The 19,257-nt window shown below is 39.4% G+C and overlaps 1 protein-coding gene across 9 annotated transcripts in view; it reads left to right on the top strand.

Moving 5' to 3' along the window:
• Dennd1a (DENN domain containing 1A) overlaps positions 1 to 19,257 on the top strand; it is a 507,198-nt gene that overhangs the window by 32,524 nt on the left and 455,417 nt on the right. The window lies entirely within an intron of this gene.

The raw sequence follows: 19,257 nt of genomic DNA on the forward strand, positions 1-19,257 counted from the left end.
CAGTTACTCTAATTGACCCATACCTTAGTTTTTCACCAGTATAATTGACAATAAACACACTTGTCTTGTATGTTTGCTTTGTTATCTGTTCATTATGTTCTTTGAACCTTTTGGATTTGAAGCTATGAAATATTTAGCCTGAGGAAATCATAGTTGGTAGTGTGCTTGCCTAGCATATGTGTCTTAGTCACTGTTCTGTTGCTGTGAAGCGACACTATGACCAAGGCAATTCTTAAAAAAGAAAGCATTTAATTGGGGTCTTGCTTATAGTTTCAGAGGCATAGTCCATTATGGCAGGGAGCATAAGGGAAGGCAGGCATGGTGCTGGAGAAGTAGCTGAGAGCTACATCCTGATCTGCAAACAGAGAGAGAAAAGTGGACCTGGCATGGGCTCTGTCCCCTTTTTATTTAAAATAGATTTTTTTTTCTTACATAATATGTCCTGATTATGGCTTCCCCACCCTCTACTCCTCCCAGTTCCTCCTACTTCTCTTCCCATCTGCATCCCTTTCTCTCTTTTATTAGACAAGAACAGGCTTCTAAGAGAAAATAATAAAATATAGCAAGATAAAATAATATAAAAACCATCACATTGAAGTTGGACAAGACAAGCCAACAGAAGGAAAAGAGGCCAAGAGAAGGCACAAGAGTCAGAGACTCACTTCTTTTCACACACTCAGGAATCTCATAAAAGCACTAAACTAGAAGCCATAACATATGCAGAGGACCTAGTGCAGACTTTGCAGGCCTGTGCATGCTGCTTCAGTTTCTGTGAGTTCATAGGAACTTTGCTCATGTTGATGTCCTGGCAAGGGCTTTTGAAACCTTAAAGCCTACCCCCAGTGACACACTCCTCCCAGCAAGGCCACACCTACTCCAACAAGGCCACACCTCCTAGTCCTTTTAATCCTATCAAAGAGTTCCATCCACTCCTTGTGACTAAGCATTTAAATATATGAACCTGTGGGGGCCATTCTTATTTAGACCATCCCAATGTGAAGCTTTGGGTTCAATCAGCATCAAATAAGCTGGGCATGATGGTGCATGCCTATAATTCTAGCACTTGGGAGGTAGAGGAAAAAAGATCTGAAGTTCAAGGTCTTTGAGGTGATCCTGGGCTACATGAAAACCTGTCTCAAAACAAAAAACAACAAAAAACAAACAAAAAACAACCAATGAAAAACCCCATACCACCACCACCACCACCACCACCCACCACAAAAAAAAAAAAAAAAAAAAAAAAACCATTTAGACATGGAAAATAATAAAAGTAGTTCTGTTTGGTGGGACTTTTACCCATTAGGAACTTGGGGAGTTAACATAAATCATAAATCTTCATACTAATGCCTCAAATGTTACTTAATACTTTATAAGTAGGTAAAAGACTGAGAATGATAGAATGCAATTTAGAGTTGAGGGCATTGGCTCCTATAGAGGGATGTCCTTAAGCTCATGTTCTAGACTGCACCTGTTCACATTTAGACTTGTCAGCCAGCCCAGAGTCAAGGCAAGCATTTTCCATCATCCAAGCCTGCACCCTTCAGCTGTGCCTCTTGCTGTTTTATAGTGCAAACTCTTAGCTTTTACTGCAACTCTGCTCTGAAGGGTTTCTTGGCAAGTTTATCTTTTGTTTTCCAGTTGAGCTTGAAGGTCTCTGGACTTGGACTAAGATTTCCTTTCTTGTACGAATAGGTTTGAATAGCTGTGACTTTACTTAGACTTGCCATAGCTGAAGATTTTATTAAAAATTAAGATTCTCTCTCCCCTTTTGTTAGTATTTTTTGTAGGCAGCAGAACCTGGAGTAGGTATCTAGGATGGGTCATGGAGCATTGATGCTGCAACACTCAGAAGTTAAGGTTGTACAGTTACTTGACATCCATCCCCATAGCCCCTAGGCTTTTTGGATCTTTCAGGAAACAATTGATTTGGCTTTCTCATCTCCCTCCCTTTTCATGAGCTCTCTCTACTTGGTCCCCTGTTAGTTTTAAGCACTGTTATTTAACTAAATGGGTATCAGACTTAGCTGGTTATACGCAAGAATCACTTGAGGGCCTTTAGCAGTTTTTCTAGGTCCCACTTCAGAGCCTCTGTATCAGAGTCATTGGAAGCCAGGAATCTTCAGTCTCAAAGTGTCTTAGATGATCCCATGAAAGCAGCTCACAGATCTGAGCTTTAGAACCAGGCCTGGGGCCACCCCGTATCGGAGACTCAGGTGGACTCTGGGGGAGAGAAGAATGACTTGTTTGTCAGATGTCCAGTTGCCTTTTATTTTTAAACAGGGAAAGGGGTTCCTGCATTTTTTTTTTATTAAGAGATAGATGCATTTATAGCCATTCTCAAACTGTTCATGCAGAATATTGATGTTCTATGAGCTAATGTTAAAATCAAATATTGCTGGAGTTTGCCCCAAGTTCTGGGGAAAAAAGTAAGCAGATAAACAAAATGTCCCAATTTTAAGTCAGTTTTCTCTCTGGTTGAGCGGATTCTTGATTTGATGGAATCAAATCCATTAGTGTGCTCCCCTCCCCACACTGTGGCTTGTTATTTTGGAGTCCTTTAACAATGCAATTTGATGGTGTAGGCTTTTGGATACCTTTGGGGAAGGAGTGCTAGGAGGAACTCTGGAAAGATTAGACAGAAATGAAAGAACTATAGGCAGGCAAAGGGAAATGAAATAATCTCAACTTTAATGCCATGGACTGTGTTGTCTACAGAGATAGTCTTGTCTCCCTCCCTTCACCGCTTCCCTCCTCTCTCTCCATTCTTCCTTTTCCTTTCCTTCTCTTCTACCTTATTATCTTGAGCAAGCTCTCCAATATAATGAAAGAGCGATTTCCCTTGTGCTGTTCCCAATTGTGGAACAGATTCAGTCTTTTACTTTTAAATATAATGTTAACTGCAGTAGGTTTTTTTTTTTAATTTTAATTTTATTTTATGTATATGAATCTTTTGCTTGAATGTATGACTGTGTACCATATACACGCCTAGTGCCCACAAAAGCCCTAAGAGGATGTTGGATCCCTTGGAACTGTAGTTACAAATGGTTGTGAATTGCCATGTGGGTGCTAGAAACTGAACCCAGGATCTCTGAAAGAGCAGCCAGTGTGCTCTTTACCTGCTGAGCTATCTATCTCTCCAGCTCCAAATGCAGGTTTTTGATAGGTGTCCTTTATCAAGATGAGGAATGTTCCTTTCAGGTTTTTGAAGTTTTAAAAATTATAATTTTGAATTTTGTCAAATGCTTTTTCCTGCATCAATTGATAATTTTTTTTGTTCTAATTTAGCCTATCAGTATTGGATTGTACTAATCAATATTAGGTGGTATTGATTTTCAAATACTGAGCTGGCCTTACATTCCTGGAATAAACTACACTTATCAGGATGAATATTGTGGAATTTCATTTGATAATGTAATTTTTTTAAAGACTGACTTATTTATTACATATACAGTATTCTGCCTGCATGTATGCCTGCAGGCCAGAAGAGGGCACCAGATCTCATTACAGATGGTTGGGAGCTACCATGTGGGTGCTGGGAATTGAACTCAGGGCCTCTGGAAGAGCAGTCAGTGCTCTTAACCTCCGAGCCATCTCTCCAGCCTGCAAATGTAATTTTTATTAAAATATTTTGTTACATATTGTGTGTGTGTGTGTGTGTGTGTGTGTGTGTGTGTGTGTGTGTGTGTATGAGATGCAGATTTGGTAGCAAGTGCCTTTACCTGCTGAGCCATCTCACTCATTGGCTATTATTTTTATTTACTAATATTTTGTTAAGGTTTTTGTGTTATTCTATATGAGGGATGTTAGTCTGTATAGTACACATCTGTATTTTTTTTATAACATGATTATTAATTCTTTGGAAATTTCCATCATGCATTTTGATCTCGCTTACCTTCTAGTCCCTCCATATCATTCTATATCTGCTTTTTGGATGAGGGTAAAACAGGTCTTGTAAATATATTGAGACTTGTTCCTTTTTTTCTGTTTTCGGAAAGATCTCATATTGTGTTGACATTAAGTCTTCCCTTGTTTAGTAGAATTCTTTGGTGAGCCTATCTGCATCTACTGAGGGCTTTATGGGTCTTCTTTGTTTGATCTGTGTAATTATCATTTCTCATGTTTATTCCTTGGTATAGTTCCTATATTTACATCTAACATTATTTATTATTATATATTTTTAGATGTTTTCACTATGTAGCCCAAACTGGTTTCAAATTCATAATGATCATCCTGCTTCAGTATCCCTAGTGCTGGGATTACAGTCTTATGTCACTTATACATGATGCCTGGTGTCTTTTTATACATTAATATGTCACCTCTATCTCTAGTGTTGAATAATTTGTGTCTGATATGTTTTGTTTTCTTCAGGGTTTTCATGCTCAAGGTTGAGCTTTCGGAATGTGCAGTTACAGTTTTCATCAAATTTAGAATGTTTTTTGTCATTATTTCCTCCAGATATATATTTTTTCACTTTACCTTTCTTGTTTGGAGAATCCAGCATATTAGGTGGTATGCAGTTGGCTCAGGGTCAATGAAACTGTTTTGGTTACCTTTAAGTCTCCTCCCTCCATTCCCATTTCAGTTTAGGTAGGTTCTGTTATTACATCTTTTGCTTTGCCTAGACAGTCGTCCTTTGGTGGCCTAAGCCAGGCTCAACTCACTGTATAGTCCAGCCTCAAACACTGGTCATCTACTCCCTCAGCCTCTTGAGTTCTGGGATTGTAAGCATGTACTTCCATACTCAGCTACTTGTTGTATTTTAAGACCACCAGTCTTTTCTTCTGTAGAGTCTAATCTGTTGTTAGTTCTATTTAGTACATTTTTCATCTCATTTAGTCCCCCCACCCTTTTTTTTTTTTTTTTTTTGGACACCGGAGGTTGAATGTTAGACTTTAAGTGTGTAAATCAAGTGCTCTATCACTGAGCCGATTCTCCAGCCCGTCTTTTTACTTTTCATTTTATTTTGAGACAGAATCTCACCAAATTGCTCAGAGTAGTCTTGAATTCTTACCCAGGTAGGCCTTGAATGGGAAATGTCTCATCTCCTTAGTTGCTAGAATTAGAGGCTGGAACCATTAGCCCTGGTTTAATATTTTGTTTTTGTTTTTTATCTCTAGAAATGTAGTTTAGACTATTTTTGATTCTTGTATCTTTTAAGGTTTTGAATAGGTAGAATGCAGTTATCAACTATTTGAAAGTTATTTTTGCTAATTCTAATTGCTATCTTTATTATGGGTTGTATTTTGCTAATTTTTTGTATGCTCTAAAAGTTTTGATTGAATGTCAGATACTGTATATTTTATCCTTTTGGTTATCGGGTCTTTTTATATTCTTTTAAAAATATTTATTTTAATTATTGTTAAGTATTTATGTGCATTTGGATATGTACACATGAGTGTAGTTACCTAAGGAGGACATATGTATCAGATCCCCTTGGAGCTGGAGTTAAAGTTGATTGTGAGTTGCCTGTTGAGGGTGTTAGGAAATGAACTCAGGTTCTCTCCAAGAGCAGCAACATCTTTAACATCTGAACCATCTCTCTGACCTGGGTCCTCAGTTCTGTGGGAGGTCTGACTGCTCAGGACTTTGAGCAGTTCTGAAGGCCCTTATAGTTGCCTTCAGGGAATGACATTATCATTTTTGGAGGGAATATATGTGGTGATATTGTGTCCCCCAATATATTGTGTACACTAATAAACTTATCTGGGGTCAGAGAACAGAACAGCCACTAGATAGACATAGAGGCCAGAAAATGGTGGCACATAAAGCTTTAATCCTAGCATTCAGGAGACAGATCCATCTGGATCTCTGTCAGTTCAAGGCCACACTAGGAACAGAGCCAGATGTGATGGCACATGCCTTTAATCCAACGAAGTGATGGCAGGAAGCAGAAAGGTATATAAGGCCAGGAACTAGAGGCTTTTAGCAGCAATTCTTCTGAGATTCATTTGGATAAAGACTCTGAGGCTTCCAGTTTGAGGAAACAGGATCCGCTGAGAAGTTGGCGAGGTGAGGTTAGCTGTGGCTTATTCTGTTTCCCTGATCTTTCAGAATTTACCCCAATAGCTGGCACTGAGTTTTTTATTTCATAAGATCTTTTAAGATTTGTGTTACAAATATATATATTTCTTGGAAATAAAAATCAATGAAAGTAGGGATTGCATTAGGTATATGCAGCTGCCCAAACTCAGAACTACGCATTTGTAGTGTGTGCATTCTGGTATATGCCTAGTAGAATAAGTATAATTGTTTAGGTACAATTGTATCTTATAAGCATCTAGTTAATTTAAAAAATAAAAGAGGATGGAGTCTGGGAATCACACTGCTTGGGCTCCAATATGTCTTTTAAAAAATTACTTTTATTTATGTGCATTGGTGTTTTGCCTGCATGTATGTCTGTGTGAGGGTGTCAAGTCACCTAGAACTGAAGTTACAGACAGTTGTGAGTCACCATGTGAGTTGCTGGGAATGGAACTCAGGTCCCCTGGAGCAGTAAGTTCTTTTAACCACTGAGCCATCTCTCTAGCTCCCTAATCTCTGTCTTTTACAAGCCAGGGGACAGCTTTTTAAACTTTCTTTTATTTCAGTGGCCTCATCTATAAAGTGAGAAAGATTATGATGGGCTCTTTAAGGAAGAATAAGTAAGATCATATGGAAGTACTTACAGCAGTCATTGATATATATTTGTGTTTAATCCTTAGCATGATTTAGAAACTTTCTGCTCTTGTGTAGTGTTCATCATTATTTATGGGAGTTAGGGTGATAACTCTCACAAGCTTGACTTGAGGCTTAAGCAAGACAGACTGGAAGCCATCAGTGAAACAAGTAGTTCTTGTTGCACGTTTCTGTAAATAGCTTGCGAACTCTGAAAATAGTTTGTCGAATATTTTACTTTAAGAGCACTTTTCTGGGGAGACAGTGAAGCTTTTGGTGAGGTTCTCAGAGGCATCTGCTGCTTCCTGCTGCCCATCTAAGGTCCCTCCAGTATCCTTGCTCTCAGTAACCCCAAGCGGCTTAGGGATAGGTAGCATGGTAGCATGGTATGGCAGAAAGGCATAGGTATAGTCTGAAAATCAACCTTTAGTTGGAGTTCTGTTTACTCTTTTTTTAAATAGTTTATTTTTAAATTTTCTGTTCATTGGTGTTTCGCCTGCATGTATATCTGTGTGAAGGTGTCAGAACTGGAGTTACAGACAGTGTGAACTGCCATGTGGGTACTGGGAATTGGAACCATGTCCTCTGGAAGAGCAGCTCTTAGCCACTGAGCCATGTCTCCAGTCCCCTCTGCTTACTCTTTAGCCTCAGTTTCCCTTACTGTACAACCGAGAAAATGATAGGTCCCAGTATCTGACAGGCTTTGACAGTTAGCTTCAAAATCCTATGACTCCCAAGTTAAGCATGACTTGGGGCTGGAGGCTGAGACCATTGATTTTCTTACATTGCCTTTGCTTGGTATTTTTTCCTTTGTATTTGAGTGACTTTCTTTTAGTTTTGGTAAAATGTGAAATGTTGCTCTAGTGCCACAGTCTGTCCCTTATTCTTTTTCTTTTTTTCCCTGTTTTTTTTAACAACTTTTTTTTTTTTTTCCCGAGATAGGGTTTCTCTGTGTAGTTTTGGTGCCTATCCTGGATCTTGCTCTGTAGACCAGGCTGGCCTCGAACTCACAGAGATCCACCTGGCTCTGCCTCTGGAGTGCTGGGATTAAAGGTGTATGCCACTGCCGCCTGGCTCTTTATTTATTTTTTTTTTAAGTGATTTTTATTTTTATGTGTGTTGGTGTTTTGGCTGCATATGTGTCTATGTGAAGGTGTTGGATGCCCTGGAACTGGAGTAATAGACAGTTTTGAGCCACCATGTGGTTTCTAGGAATTGAACCCGAGTCCTCTGGAAGATCAGCCAGTGCTCTTAACTAATGAGCCATCTCTCCAGCCCCTGTCCCTTGTTCTTAAAAGTCAGTTTGCTCATTCCCTACACTAATGTTTCTGTTTGGATTATTTTTCATTTTCTGGATTGCATTTAGTAGTAGTATTTGAAAGCATAAGTTTGAGTCTTTGAAATATACAATAATATGTAGATTTACTTACAAGACCTATCATTGGTAAGGTGAAGAGATACTTTTATTTTTTTATTAGAGAGGTTGGGGAAGGAAGGGAAAAGAACACTTGTTGAAGTCAGAGGACAACTTCTTTTCTGACATTTTGTTTCGAGGCAGGTTTCTCATGTTTGTGTATACTGTAGGTTAGCTGGCACATAAGCTTCTGTATTTGTCTCCCATGTCAAAATGGGAATTGGGATTACAGATGCACACCAACTGCATTGGCTTTTTAAAATGTAGGTTCTCAGGAACTGAACTTTTTTTTTTTTTTATTTTTTTAGGACTTGCTAGTTTTATTTTTATTTTTTTTCACTTTTTAAAATTTTTTTTTCTATTATCAGCTTGATACAATATAAATTCTTATCCTAATTGTGAAATGTTTCATTGAGGCTTGCCCAGTAATTGAGTACAACCAAAACTTACTATAAGCCACAGTCATTCTAGGTTCCCCCCTGCTATTTACCCTCCCTGGTTCTGTGGGTTGCAGTTTGATTGTTCTTTGCTTTATATCTAGAATCCACTTATGAGTGAGTACATACCATGACTGTCTTTCTGGGTTTGGGTTACCTCACTCAGGATGATTTTTTCTAGTTCCATCCATCTAGTTTGCCTGCAAATTGCATGCTTTCATTGTTTTTCTCTGCTGAGTAGTACTCCATTGTGTATATGTACCACATTTTCTTAATCCATTCTTCAGTTGAAGGACATCTACGTTGTTTCCAGGTTCTGGCTATTACAAATAGTACTGCTGTGAACATAGTTGAGCATGTATCTTTGTGGTATGATTGAGCATTCCTTGGGCATATGCCCAAGAGTGGGATGGCTGGGTCTTGAGGTAGATCGATTCCCAATTTTCTGAGAAACCGCCATACTGATTTCCACAGTGGTTGTACAAGTTTGCATTCCCACCAACAGTGGAGGAGTGGAACTAAATTTTTTAATGTAGGTTCAGGTTGTCAGGCCTCCACTTAAATGTCTCTACCCACTGAGCCACCTTGTTGACCCAAGAGAATTATTTTTTATAAGTAATTAATAGATTTTATGCCAATTTAGTGTACAAAGCACTTAATCTTTCTTCCTTTTCTTTTTTTGAGAAAGGGTCTCTACATAACTTTGGCTGTCTTGGTACTCACTGTATAGACTAGGCTGTCCTTGAACTCACAGGGAACCACCTGCCTCCCAAGTGCTGGGATTAAAGGCATGCACCACTATACCTAGCTATTTTCTTATTTTTCTTGGTTGTTATCCTTAAAAGAATTTTTCTGGCCGGGCGGTGGTGGCGCACGCCTTTAATCCCAGCACTCGGGAGGCAGAGGCAGGCGGATCTCTGTGAGTTCGAGGCCAGCCTGGGCTACCAAGTGAGTCTCAGGAAAGGCGCAAAGCTACACAGAGAAACCCTGTCTCGAAAAACCAAAAAAAAAAAAAAAAAAAAAAAAAAAGAATTTTTCTGGTGAGCAGGACCAGTGTTACCTCTGGACAGAGAAGAAACTGAATGGTGAAATGGTTTGTTCTAATTGCATTGAAAGGGAGGAATCTACCTGGAATTTTGGACCCAAGTTTTGTGATGTTTAGTAATCAAACCACACATTAGTACCCTGAGAAAGTTCTTTAAGCACATCAGGGAAATTATTATTAATGAAGGTTTCTGTTAATTTTTTTTTAAAACAACTAAGATATAGAGAAAAGTTGTCAATATAATATATAGAAGTTTTTAATAGAGAAAAGCACCAGTTTATAGTGAGGTGCAAAAGGGATGCCCCACCAGCTCTGAACACTTCAGAGTGCTTGTCCTTTAAACAAGGTCATTGTCCTGTGTAACAACAGTTCAACTCAAAATCATTACACGTTATCCTTAGACCCTACTCAAGTTTCAGTAGTTGTCTCAATAGCAGTTCAGAAAAACATGTTGCTTTTAGCTATCATGTCTCCTTCTTTTCCTTCGTCTGGCAAGAGAACTTCATTCTTTCCTTGTTTTCAGGACACTTTGCAGATTGCAGGCCTGATAGTTCTCTGCTTGAACCCTTGTTTTATCAGGCTGCCTCTGCCTCTGCTCCTTTCATTGCATCCTAGCCCTTTGTCCTGTCCCTAGAATTGGCTAGTCCTGTCCCTTTGATGACATCATTCAGGTTATTTTTGACCAAGTTCTACCCTGAAAAGTTACTCTTTTCTTTGTATTTGCTATTTTGTGATGTGGTCCTTTGAAGCAATGTCAATACCTGATTTTTCATTAAACTTTCATTTATATCAATATGGTTTTCTGTTGTATTTAGTAGGTTGGACTCTATTATTACTGATATTGTTGATTCTGATACCCAAAGTTTGACCAGTTGAAGCCCTTTCAGGGCATCTTCTGTCCTTTTTGATACATCCTTTCCATTTGAACACTTTCTGGTATAATAAGATATTCTAAGCTCATCTTGTTCTTTGTCTCCTTAGTCCTGCAGTCAGCTGTTTTCTTGAAGAGCACTGGTTCTTTTTAGATTGTATTTAGAAGCCAGTGTTTTGGTACACAGTGTGCTCATTCTATTGGGGTATTGATCCTTCCAGGCTGTCTCAGTAGGCAGAACAGAACCAAGAAATACATGTGTATTAAAAGTCTTTTACAGTTTATTTTTCTAACTAACTAACTAACTAACTAACTAACTAACTAACTAACTATATATATATATATATATATATATATATATATTGAAAACCTTGAGCTCACATTGATATCTCTAAACGCAAGCCTAATTCCATGCGAGTCATGTTGTTTACTGTTAATTTCAGCAATGAGAAGCAAGGTATCCACATGCCATCATTCTTGTCAGAGATATAGGTTAGACCTCTTCTTTTGCAATCTATGTGGATGCTCTCCTATTCTTGGGATCTCAGCCCTCCTTTTTGGTGTTTTTCTATTTTCCTTTCCTTCCACTGGCCTAGTTTGACCCTGACTGCCAGGTATGATGGGCAAGCCCTCAAGCTCATACCTGGTGAGCTCATGCCTGTTTGAGCTTTCATATCCAATCAGGGGTGCCTTTATACTTGGAATGCTCCCCAGTGTCTTTGTCTCTGACACCATAGGTTGGGCTGCCCTTATTTGGTGACTCCTCATTCTGTCCCTGCTTTAACTCTCTGGGTCAAGCTGTTCCTCAGTAGATACCTTCCTTATCTACTTAGATTACCTGCCATACCAAGCCACCCCTCGGCATGGCTGTGCTGCCTGCTCATGTGCTGACATCCCTTTGCTCACTTCCTCAGGTACTCCCCACACTGGGTCACCAGCATGGGTGTCCATTTTGTTTTGCCTACCTTATAGCTTTAGTATTAAATTGTTAAAAAGAGGACAAGGGCGGTGGTGGTGCATGCCTTTAATCCCAGCACTCGGGAGTTGGATCTCTGTGAGTTTGAGGCCAGCCTGGTCTACAGAGCAAGATCCAGGACAGGCACCATAACTACACGGAGAAACCCTGTCTCGAGAAAACCCCCCCCCCAAAAAAAAAAAAAAAAAAAAGAAGAAGACGAGTTAGGGAAGGGGAAATTTTAAAAAATTATTAGTATGTGCGTGTATGCGTGTGTGTGTGTGTGTGTGTGTGTGTGTGTGTGTGTGTGTGTGTGTGTGTGTACATGCCATGGCACAAATATGGCCAGAGGACAACTTTATGGAATCTTTCTTTCCTTCTGCCTTTACCTGTGTTCTGTGGATTAAATTCATGCCACCAGACTTGTGCAGCAAGTGCTTTTATCTGCTGAGCCATCTCACTGGCCCTGATTTTTGTATTATTAAAGGGAAAATGTATTTATTGGTAATGAAATACTGTCTTTGCATATGCTGTTACCACTGTTGACATGCTTAGATTTTTCCCATGGAAGCTTGGCCTGTGAGAGAATTTGTGAACACAGTAGAGCTCTGCATTTTGCTGAGGGATGCCCATCCCCTGTTTCTGTTTGGAATGCAGCTGAATTTCTAGTCACCCTGGTAGCACTACTCTGTGCTACCAGGGTGACTCTTTCCCTAGTGACATATGGAAGGCAAAGCTTTGTAACTTCTTTCATGGCAGTGTCTGTGTATCTTTACTAATGTGATCCTGAGAATATTATTAGAAATGAAAAGTGAAGTGTAAAGTCTTGAAACGGCTTGTTTGTATAATTGCACAACTAAGTTAATCACTCTTAACAAGTCTCAACAATGACTGCATTCTCCTAGGAAGGTGTTAACTTGTTATGGGGTAGAAAGCACCCTTTGATACAGCATTTTCAGCCTGGAAAAACGGCTTTAATTTCAGAGTTCACTGAAACAAATGGAGACTTGTTGGGAATATTAACACTACCTTTGCTTGTTTGTTTAGCTTAACAGGATCTATGTTTATTAGGTGATGTTTGCTAGGAAGTTTTGAGGTGTATACCATTTCTTTTCTTTTTTTTTTTTTTAAGATTTATTTATTTATTATGTACATAGTATTCTGCCTGCATGCAAGACAGAAGAAGGCACCAGATCCCATTATAGATGGCTGTGAGCTACCATGTGGTTGCTGGGAATTGAACTCAGGACCTCTGGAAGAGCAACCAGTGCTCTTAACCTTTGAGCCATCTCTCCAGCCTGGTGTATACCATTCCTGTTGACCATGTTATCCAGGTTCAAACAGTGCCAGTTGTATGAGCTTCATACCTTAGCCCTTCACATCTCCATTTGTAGGAAGCACTCTGTCAAAGTTGGCTTGGAGTTGTGAAGGCAGTGACATGAGAGGTCTGAACACTGTTTCAGGATTGTACTCTTAAAGGACAAAAGCTCAGCACTGTGGCCTCATTACCCTATGCAGCCCAGACTCATTTTGTTAGGAGTTAGTGTCACATTTTTCTCTTAATCTCCTAATATGTTCTAATTGAAGAAAAGCAGATCTTAATTGGAAGCTGATGATCCAGTAGAATGATCAATAGCCTGATGCTTTGGGTGGGGTGGGGAGGGCAAACAACCAGTAAGCCATCCTGCAGCCTGAATATTGTCAAAGCTTTTGTCTGTCTTGTGACTTCAAGCTGAGTGTACTTAACCATTCTGAGAACATGGCCCTGAGCACTGAGCGAGGCTCTTCCTGTGAATCACTGAGAATTGTGTTCACTGGAGAGGTAGTGAATAGAAATGTTCTCTTGGCTTTTTCTCAGCCCTCATTCTCCCAGAAGCAAGAACTGGAAAGGCTTCCTTTCTTTCAAACACATTTTAGCTGTTTGTGTCTGTCACTTTTCCTTGTATAAGAGCTGTGGCTGTTGTCAGCATGTGTGACTTATTGATACCTTTAACTCCAAAGGAAAACATCTGTAAAGAGTAATCGGTGAAAGTAGTGAGTTTTCTGTAAATCACCTCCTGCCAGAGAAGGAGAGGCTGGAAACTGCTTGTCAGGCTGGAAGAAAACTCATTCAGGAGATATTTATTGTGCCAGGTGTCAGAACAGGGTTATGGGAAAACACAGTTGGTGCCCTCACGGAGCTGCCAGTCTGTTGGGAAGACAGATGCTTAATCGAAACACAGCAGTGGTTATGAGCCTTGGATGCACTTTGGAATAAACTGAGTAGTTAAAAAGAATTCAGCTGCTTGGGGATTTTATTTGGTCTAAGGCAGGGTTCTTGTGGGTCGCAATCCCTTTGTGGGTGACTGACCCTTTCACAGGAGTCTCAGATGTCCTGCATATCAGATATTTATGTTATGTTTCATAACAGTAACAAAATTATAGTTATGAAGTAGCAGTGAAAATAATTTCATGGTTGTGGGGTCACCACAACATGAGGTCGCAGTGTTAGGAAGGTTGAGAACCATGGGTCTAAGGTATATGGCATGGACATCAGGATTCTTAAAAGGTAACCATAATTGTACCCAAGTTGAATTCAAATAGCCTGGAGAGTGGGAAACACAGCACAGAGGAACATTTCAACCTGGCAGTAAATTTCAAGGTGTAAAGAGTGTCCTAGTTAGGGCGTCTGTTGCTGTGTTGAAACACCATGACCAAATCAACTTGGAGATGAAAGATTTTATTTGGCTTATGTTTCTACATCACTGTTCATCACTGAAGAAAGTCAGGAGAGGAACTCAGACAGGGCAGGTACCTGAAGGCAGGAGCCAGTGCAGAGGCCTTGGAGGGGAACTGCTTACTGGCTTGCTCTCCAAGACTTGCTCAGCCTGCTTTCTTATAGAACCCAGGACCACATGTCCAGAGGTGTCTCCACCCACAATGGGCATGTCCCCCCCACCCCCATTACCAATTAAGAAAATGCCCTATAGGCTTGCCTACAGCCTGATCTTATGGAGGCATCATCTCAGTTGAGGTTCTCTCCATTCTAGTGACTCTAGCTGTGCCAAGTTGACATAAAACTAGCCAGCATAGGGAGGTGTGAGCTGAGTCTTGGTATATGAAACTTCTTAAAAGGCTGAGAAGATAAGTCCTTGCAAAAGGGAAGAGCAGCTGAGTAATCTAGAACAGGAAAGTGCCTGGTGTTAGTTCCTCCTTCTGCTTCCTTGCCTTGTCTTTAGCCTGTGTATCATTTGTGGACCCCAGTGGTCCTCATCTCCAACCCAGGGCTAATATTACCTACAGGGGTTAGGTTGAAAATTACATGAGGTCCTGCAAAAACACTGTTTAGGATCACAAAGTCCAAGAAATAATTAGTAAGTGATGGTGGTTGTATATTAAAGATACTGTTACTAGAATTGGAACATGATTTGATTAGAGACTGGGTTCTTTATGGCTGAAGCTTATGGTACAAGACCATGGGAGGTTCTAGTGAGTGGCAAAGAATATGCTTGGCATGTATGCAGGGTTCCAGATGAGGGCATATATATGAGTAAAAGGCAATTAGTAATGGGGCATCATGGCAGAACCAGGGCATTTCCATGGTAATATGCTAAGATGTATCACAAAGGGCTCTGGGAAAACTTGGGTCCATATTGGAAAATTGGCTCTGAACATGGTATTCTCAGCATCATTACGTGTTCTAAATTAGCAGTGAGTGTTAATAGGACAGAAATAGGATTTTCAGCTTCTTTAGCCAAGTAGTTAAAAATACTGAGTGTCTTGAAGAGTGTTGGAGGAATAAGCGGTCTCAAGGTGCTCTCAGAGATCCTGTGTAAGTTGCTACCGCCTTTATTGTTTACAGGCTTAATGAGAATATTAAGAAAAGAATGCTTGGCAATTTGCATTTAGAGGAGGCACTTTCTAATTTATTTTTTGATTTGTAGAGAAATAAAAAAATGCCTCCATCTGCATTGGCTTCACTGGCCCTTAAAATAACTTATGTATATTTGTTATGTTATATAACTTGTCACAACATTAGTCACCATTTCTTCCATAAGGCAACATGTAAACCATCATGGGTAAGCATGACTAGAGCTTATAATTATAGACCAGTTTGTTCTTATCATTGTAGTCAGTTTCTGCTTTTCTTCTTTCTCCTTTTCTTTTCTTTTCTTTTTTTTTTTTTGAGAGAGGGAGAGAGACAGACAGACAGACAATCAGGCAGGCAGACAGTTATTATCTTTGGCTCCATGCATTAGAACTCTGCCTACTGTCTGAACTGAGTGAGAATCTTTGGGGCTTATTACTCATTAGAGTGACGCAGATAGTGAGAGATGAGAGGTAGGAATACTTGTTTCTACAAATGGCCTTTTTCCTTGAAACATGTCTTTCATTACAAGAATACCATTGAAGGATATTGAGATGTATACTGTTCACTTTATGTACATTTTTGTGTATACACTAATTATTGGGAGAATTCCATTTAACTAGATAAGTGGTTCCAAAATTGGTCACAAGTCAAGTACAACCACTGTGAGCTGGTTATTTGTTAGGGAGAGAAATCTGGGATTCTACCTCAGAGACTCTGGTGGGGACAGAAATCTGTCTTTTAATTAGTCCTTAATTAATTGTAATCCGTACTAAAGATTGAAACATGTGGAACTGGATGATCATATCTGTCATTTATTGTACACTTTTAGACTCCTGGAAAACTAGTCTCTACTTCCTTTGTCCCTTACTAATATTTACTTGGTATGTATATGAGAGACAAAAACCCCTATTCTTTAACAGCTTATGTATGGAAGAGAAAAAGATAACTATAACTAGTATTGGGACTGGTATAATGTGGAGAATTAAATTAGGTGCTGGAAAGTATTATGGAATTGATCTTTCTGAGGCCAAGTACAAGCAGAGTTTTGGGTGACAGGAAAAACCACTATGTGAAGTTCTGTGTGAAGAGTCCTAACATAGGGGTGAGCTCATGTGTCTGGGAGGCAGAAAGAAGGTCAGTGTACCTGGGTCTAGTGAGCCAGGAGAGAGATCTGAAGTGAAGTTGGACAGGTAGGTAGAGGCCAGGTCATGTAGGCTTTTGTGCAACACCCCCCTTTCTTTTTAACTCCATTAAAAAAATTATGGCATGATACGTATAACAAAGCTTCCATTTTAACCATTTTAAAGTGCTCAGATTAATGGCGTTAGATACATCTGTATTGTTCTGCACCCATCTAGCACTAGAACTTGAAGTATGACTTTGAATTTGTTGGATGCTTTGGAGAAGTTTTCCATGGAGGCCTGACACAAGCTGAACTTTAAAATAAATGGACTCTTGCATGCAAAATGGAGGTATAAGCACATGGAGGAAAGATTGGAGCAGGGAGACATCAGGAGAGTAATGCATTAACTGAGGGTACCAAGAAGTACACAACTCTGGATTTTTATTTAATTTTTTTGTGTGCTGGGAGCAAAACACTTGGGCATGGTACCTCTGAGTTAAATGTTAAATTCCCATCTCCTCTTTCCTTTGGATACGTTCTGATAGTGGAATCAACAGAGCTTGCTGATTGGTTGGCAGTGACAAATAAAGAGGTCAGAAACAGTAAGTTTTGGTTTGAGTTGGTTTGAGTAACTGTTAGCATTCAGGAGGTACAAGTTTGGGAAATAAAAACATATGTTAAATTAAAATGTGTTTGAGATGCCTAAGCATAAGTGTTGAGTAGGCTTAAAAATCTGGAATCAGGGAAGAAGTCAGGTTGAAGATAGACTGTAGGGGCTTGCCAGCATTTGCTCAGTAATTAAAACCATGAGACTGAATGAGATCATCTAGGTAATGAGTGTAGACAGCAGAGTCTTGACCAGTTCAAGAGCAGGCGCTCTTCCGTGAGGGTTTAGCAAAGAAGCACCGGTAAGGAAAACAGAGAGCCAGAAGAGTGAGCTCCTGGGAGGGAAAGGAAGAATGTGTTTGAAGGGGCAGGGCAAACTGATCAGCTCTTCCAAAAGCTGCTATGAGGTTAAAATAAAGCAATCACTGAGAACTGTGCATTTGGAGGTCATTGGTGACCATGGCAAGTTGTTCATGATGCCTGCTTGAAGTAGGCTGCAGGAAGAAAGAAGGACCAGAAGCAACAAGAATAGCCAGTTAGGTCGTTCTTTTCCTTAGATGGGCCTTTACAAATGCCCTGTGACACAGATTACAGCATGGGTGTGTAATTGTTTTAGAATTTGAATGTAGTACTTTGACATGCTCATGTTCATCATTTCAATTTTAAGAATATGTAAAAAAAAAGCTGAAGAAGTGGAAATTGAGTAAAATAATGTGTGGGAGCTCTGATGAAGAGCCTCCACAGGGGCCCAGGGTTGTGTAGAACACGTTTTACTTTCCTTTTTGAGTCAGATTCTCTGTGTAGCCCTAGAACTGTAACTCTCCATGTAGGCTGCTTTAGAACTTATTTTGTAGACCAAGCTGGACTCGAACTCACAGATATCTGCTTGATTAAAGGGGTGTGCTACTACTCCCAGTTTTGTGTAGAACTCATTTTGAAATCTGTTTTAATCCATAGAAATAACATTCTGAGATGAAATCTAGCCATTTGCAAAAGAAAGGTGTTTTTGGATTTTTGGAGGAATTCTTCCTAATGCTTTTCACATTATACCATCTATTATTTGTGAAATAGAAGTGCTCTCTTTGTCAGCTGATCTACCTCTAGGTCTCTGACTGGAAGGGATATTTCCACGTGGTATTTCCCACACATTTGGTGTCAACTTTGAAGGTCATGTTCTACCCTCTTGGTGGGAAAAAGAATGCAAGCTTTTTATTTTATTTATTTTATTTTTTTAAGCCCTTAAAACTTAAGTTTACCTTTTTTTAAAAAGTAAGATGCTCTGATTTAGTCTCTTCTTTTCAGTAACTATATTTAACTAAGTACATTTAAATACCTTGAATTTTAGAATAGTCAGCTCTCTCTCTACTTAAGGCACTTATTTAAAGCTAAAGCCTGTGTTTCTCTACAGGAAAAAACTGATCTTTCACAAATCATAAAACATTTTCTTTCTACTGCTAAGGAATTAGAGCAACTCTTAAGATGCTTGTATTTATGGGATGAATGTTATTTTATGTTTTACTAAAGAAAAAAGTTGCTGCCATTTACAATCTCAGAATGTAGCGGGCTGAAGATCTGTTAAGTATGGAGATCAAAGGTCATCATCTAGTCAGTGAAACGTGGAATTGGAGAAAGGATGGCATGAATTCTGGGGTTGCCTATGTTTCCAGTCAGCTAAGGGAAACAGTCAAGTTCTTCAGACTGTCTTTCCTCAGGTCCCTCACTTGCTCTGTTAGAGTATAATATTATTTGCTAAATACATTTTTTTAAATTCTTTTTGGGTGCAGGGTCTCTGTAGCCCTGGCTGGCCTAGAACTTGCTATGTAGATCTGGTTGGCCTCAAACTCAGAGCTCCACCTGCCTCTGCCTTCCAAATACTGGATTAAAGGCGTGCACCACTGTGCCTGGCTTGCTAAATGATTTTTATCCAGTCTTAAAGTAGTTACCTTTTCATTATAGCCAGAAGAGATAATATAATCACATATTTTTATATCTCAGAAGTAACAACTATAAACATTCTGTTAGTACTGTGATCTTTCGTGAATTTATTATGAATGCTCATGACATTAAAAAGGTAAAGGAATATAATAGTGAACATTCATACATATGGTATTGCCAGTGCAGGCACACTATCTTAAATTTAGATTAGCTTCCCATGTTCACTGTTTTCTAGTGAGGTGATTGTTTCTCTTGTCTGCTATTCAAAAGCTGTAAGGAGTCTTTTTGTCATATGTGTGTTTTATCTAACAATGTAGCAGAGTGTGTTACTTTATGCTGTTGGTGCTTTGAGCTGAAATTCCCTCAA

This window comes from Peromyscus leucopus, chromosome 4 (assembly GCF_004664715.2).
Source record: "Peromyscus leucopus breed LL Stock chromosome 4, UCI_PerLeu_2.1, whole genome shotgun sequence".
NCBI classification, from domain to species: Eukaryota; Metazoa; Chordata; class Mammalia; order Rodentia; family Cricetidae; genus Peromyscus; species Peromyscus leucopus.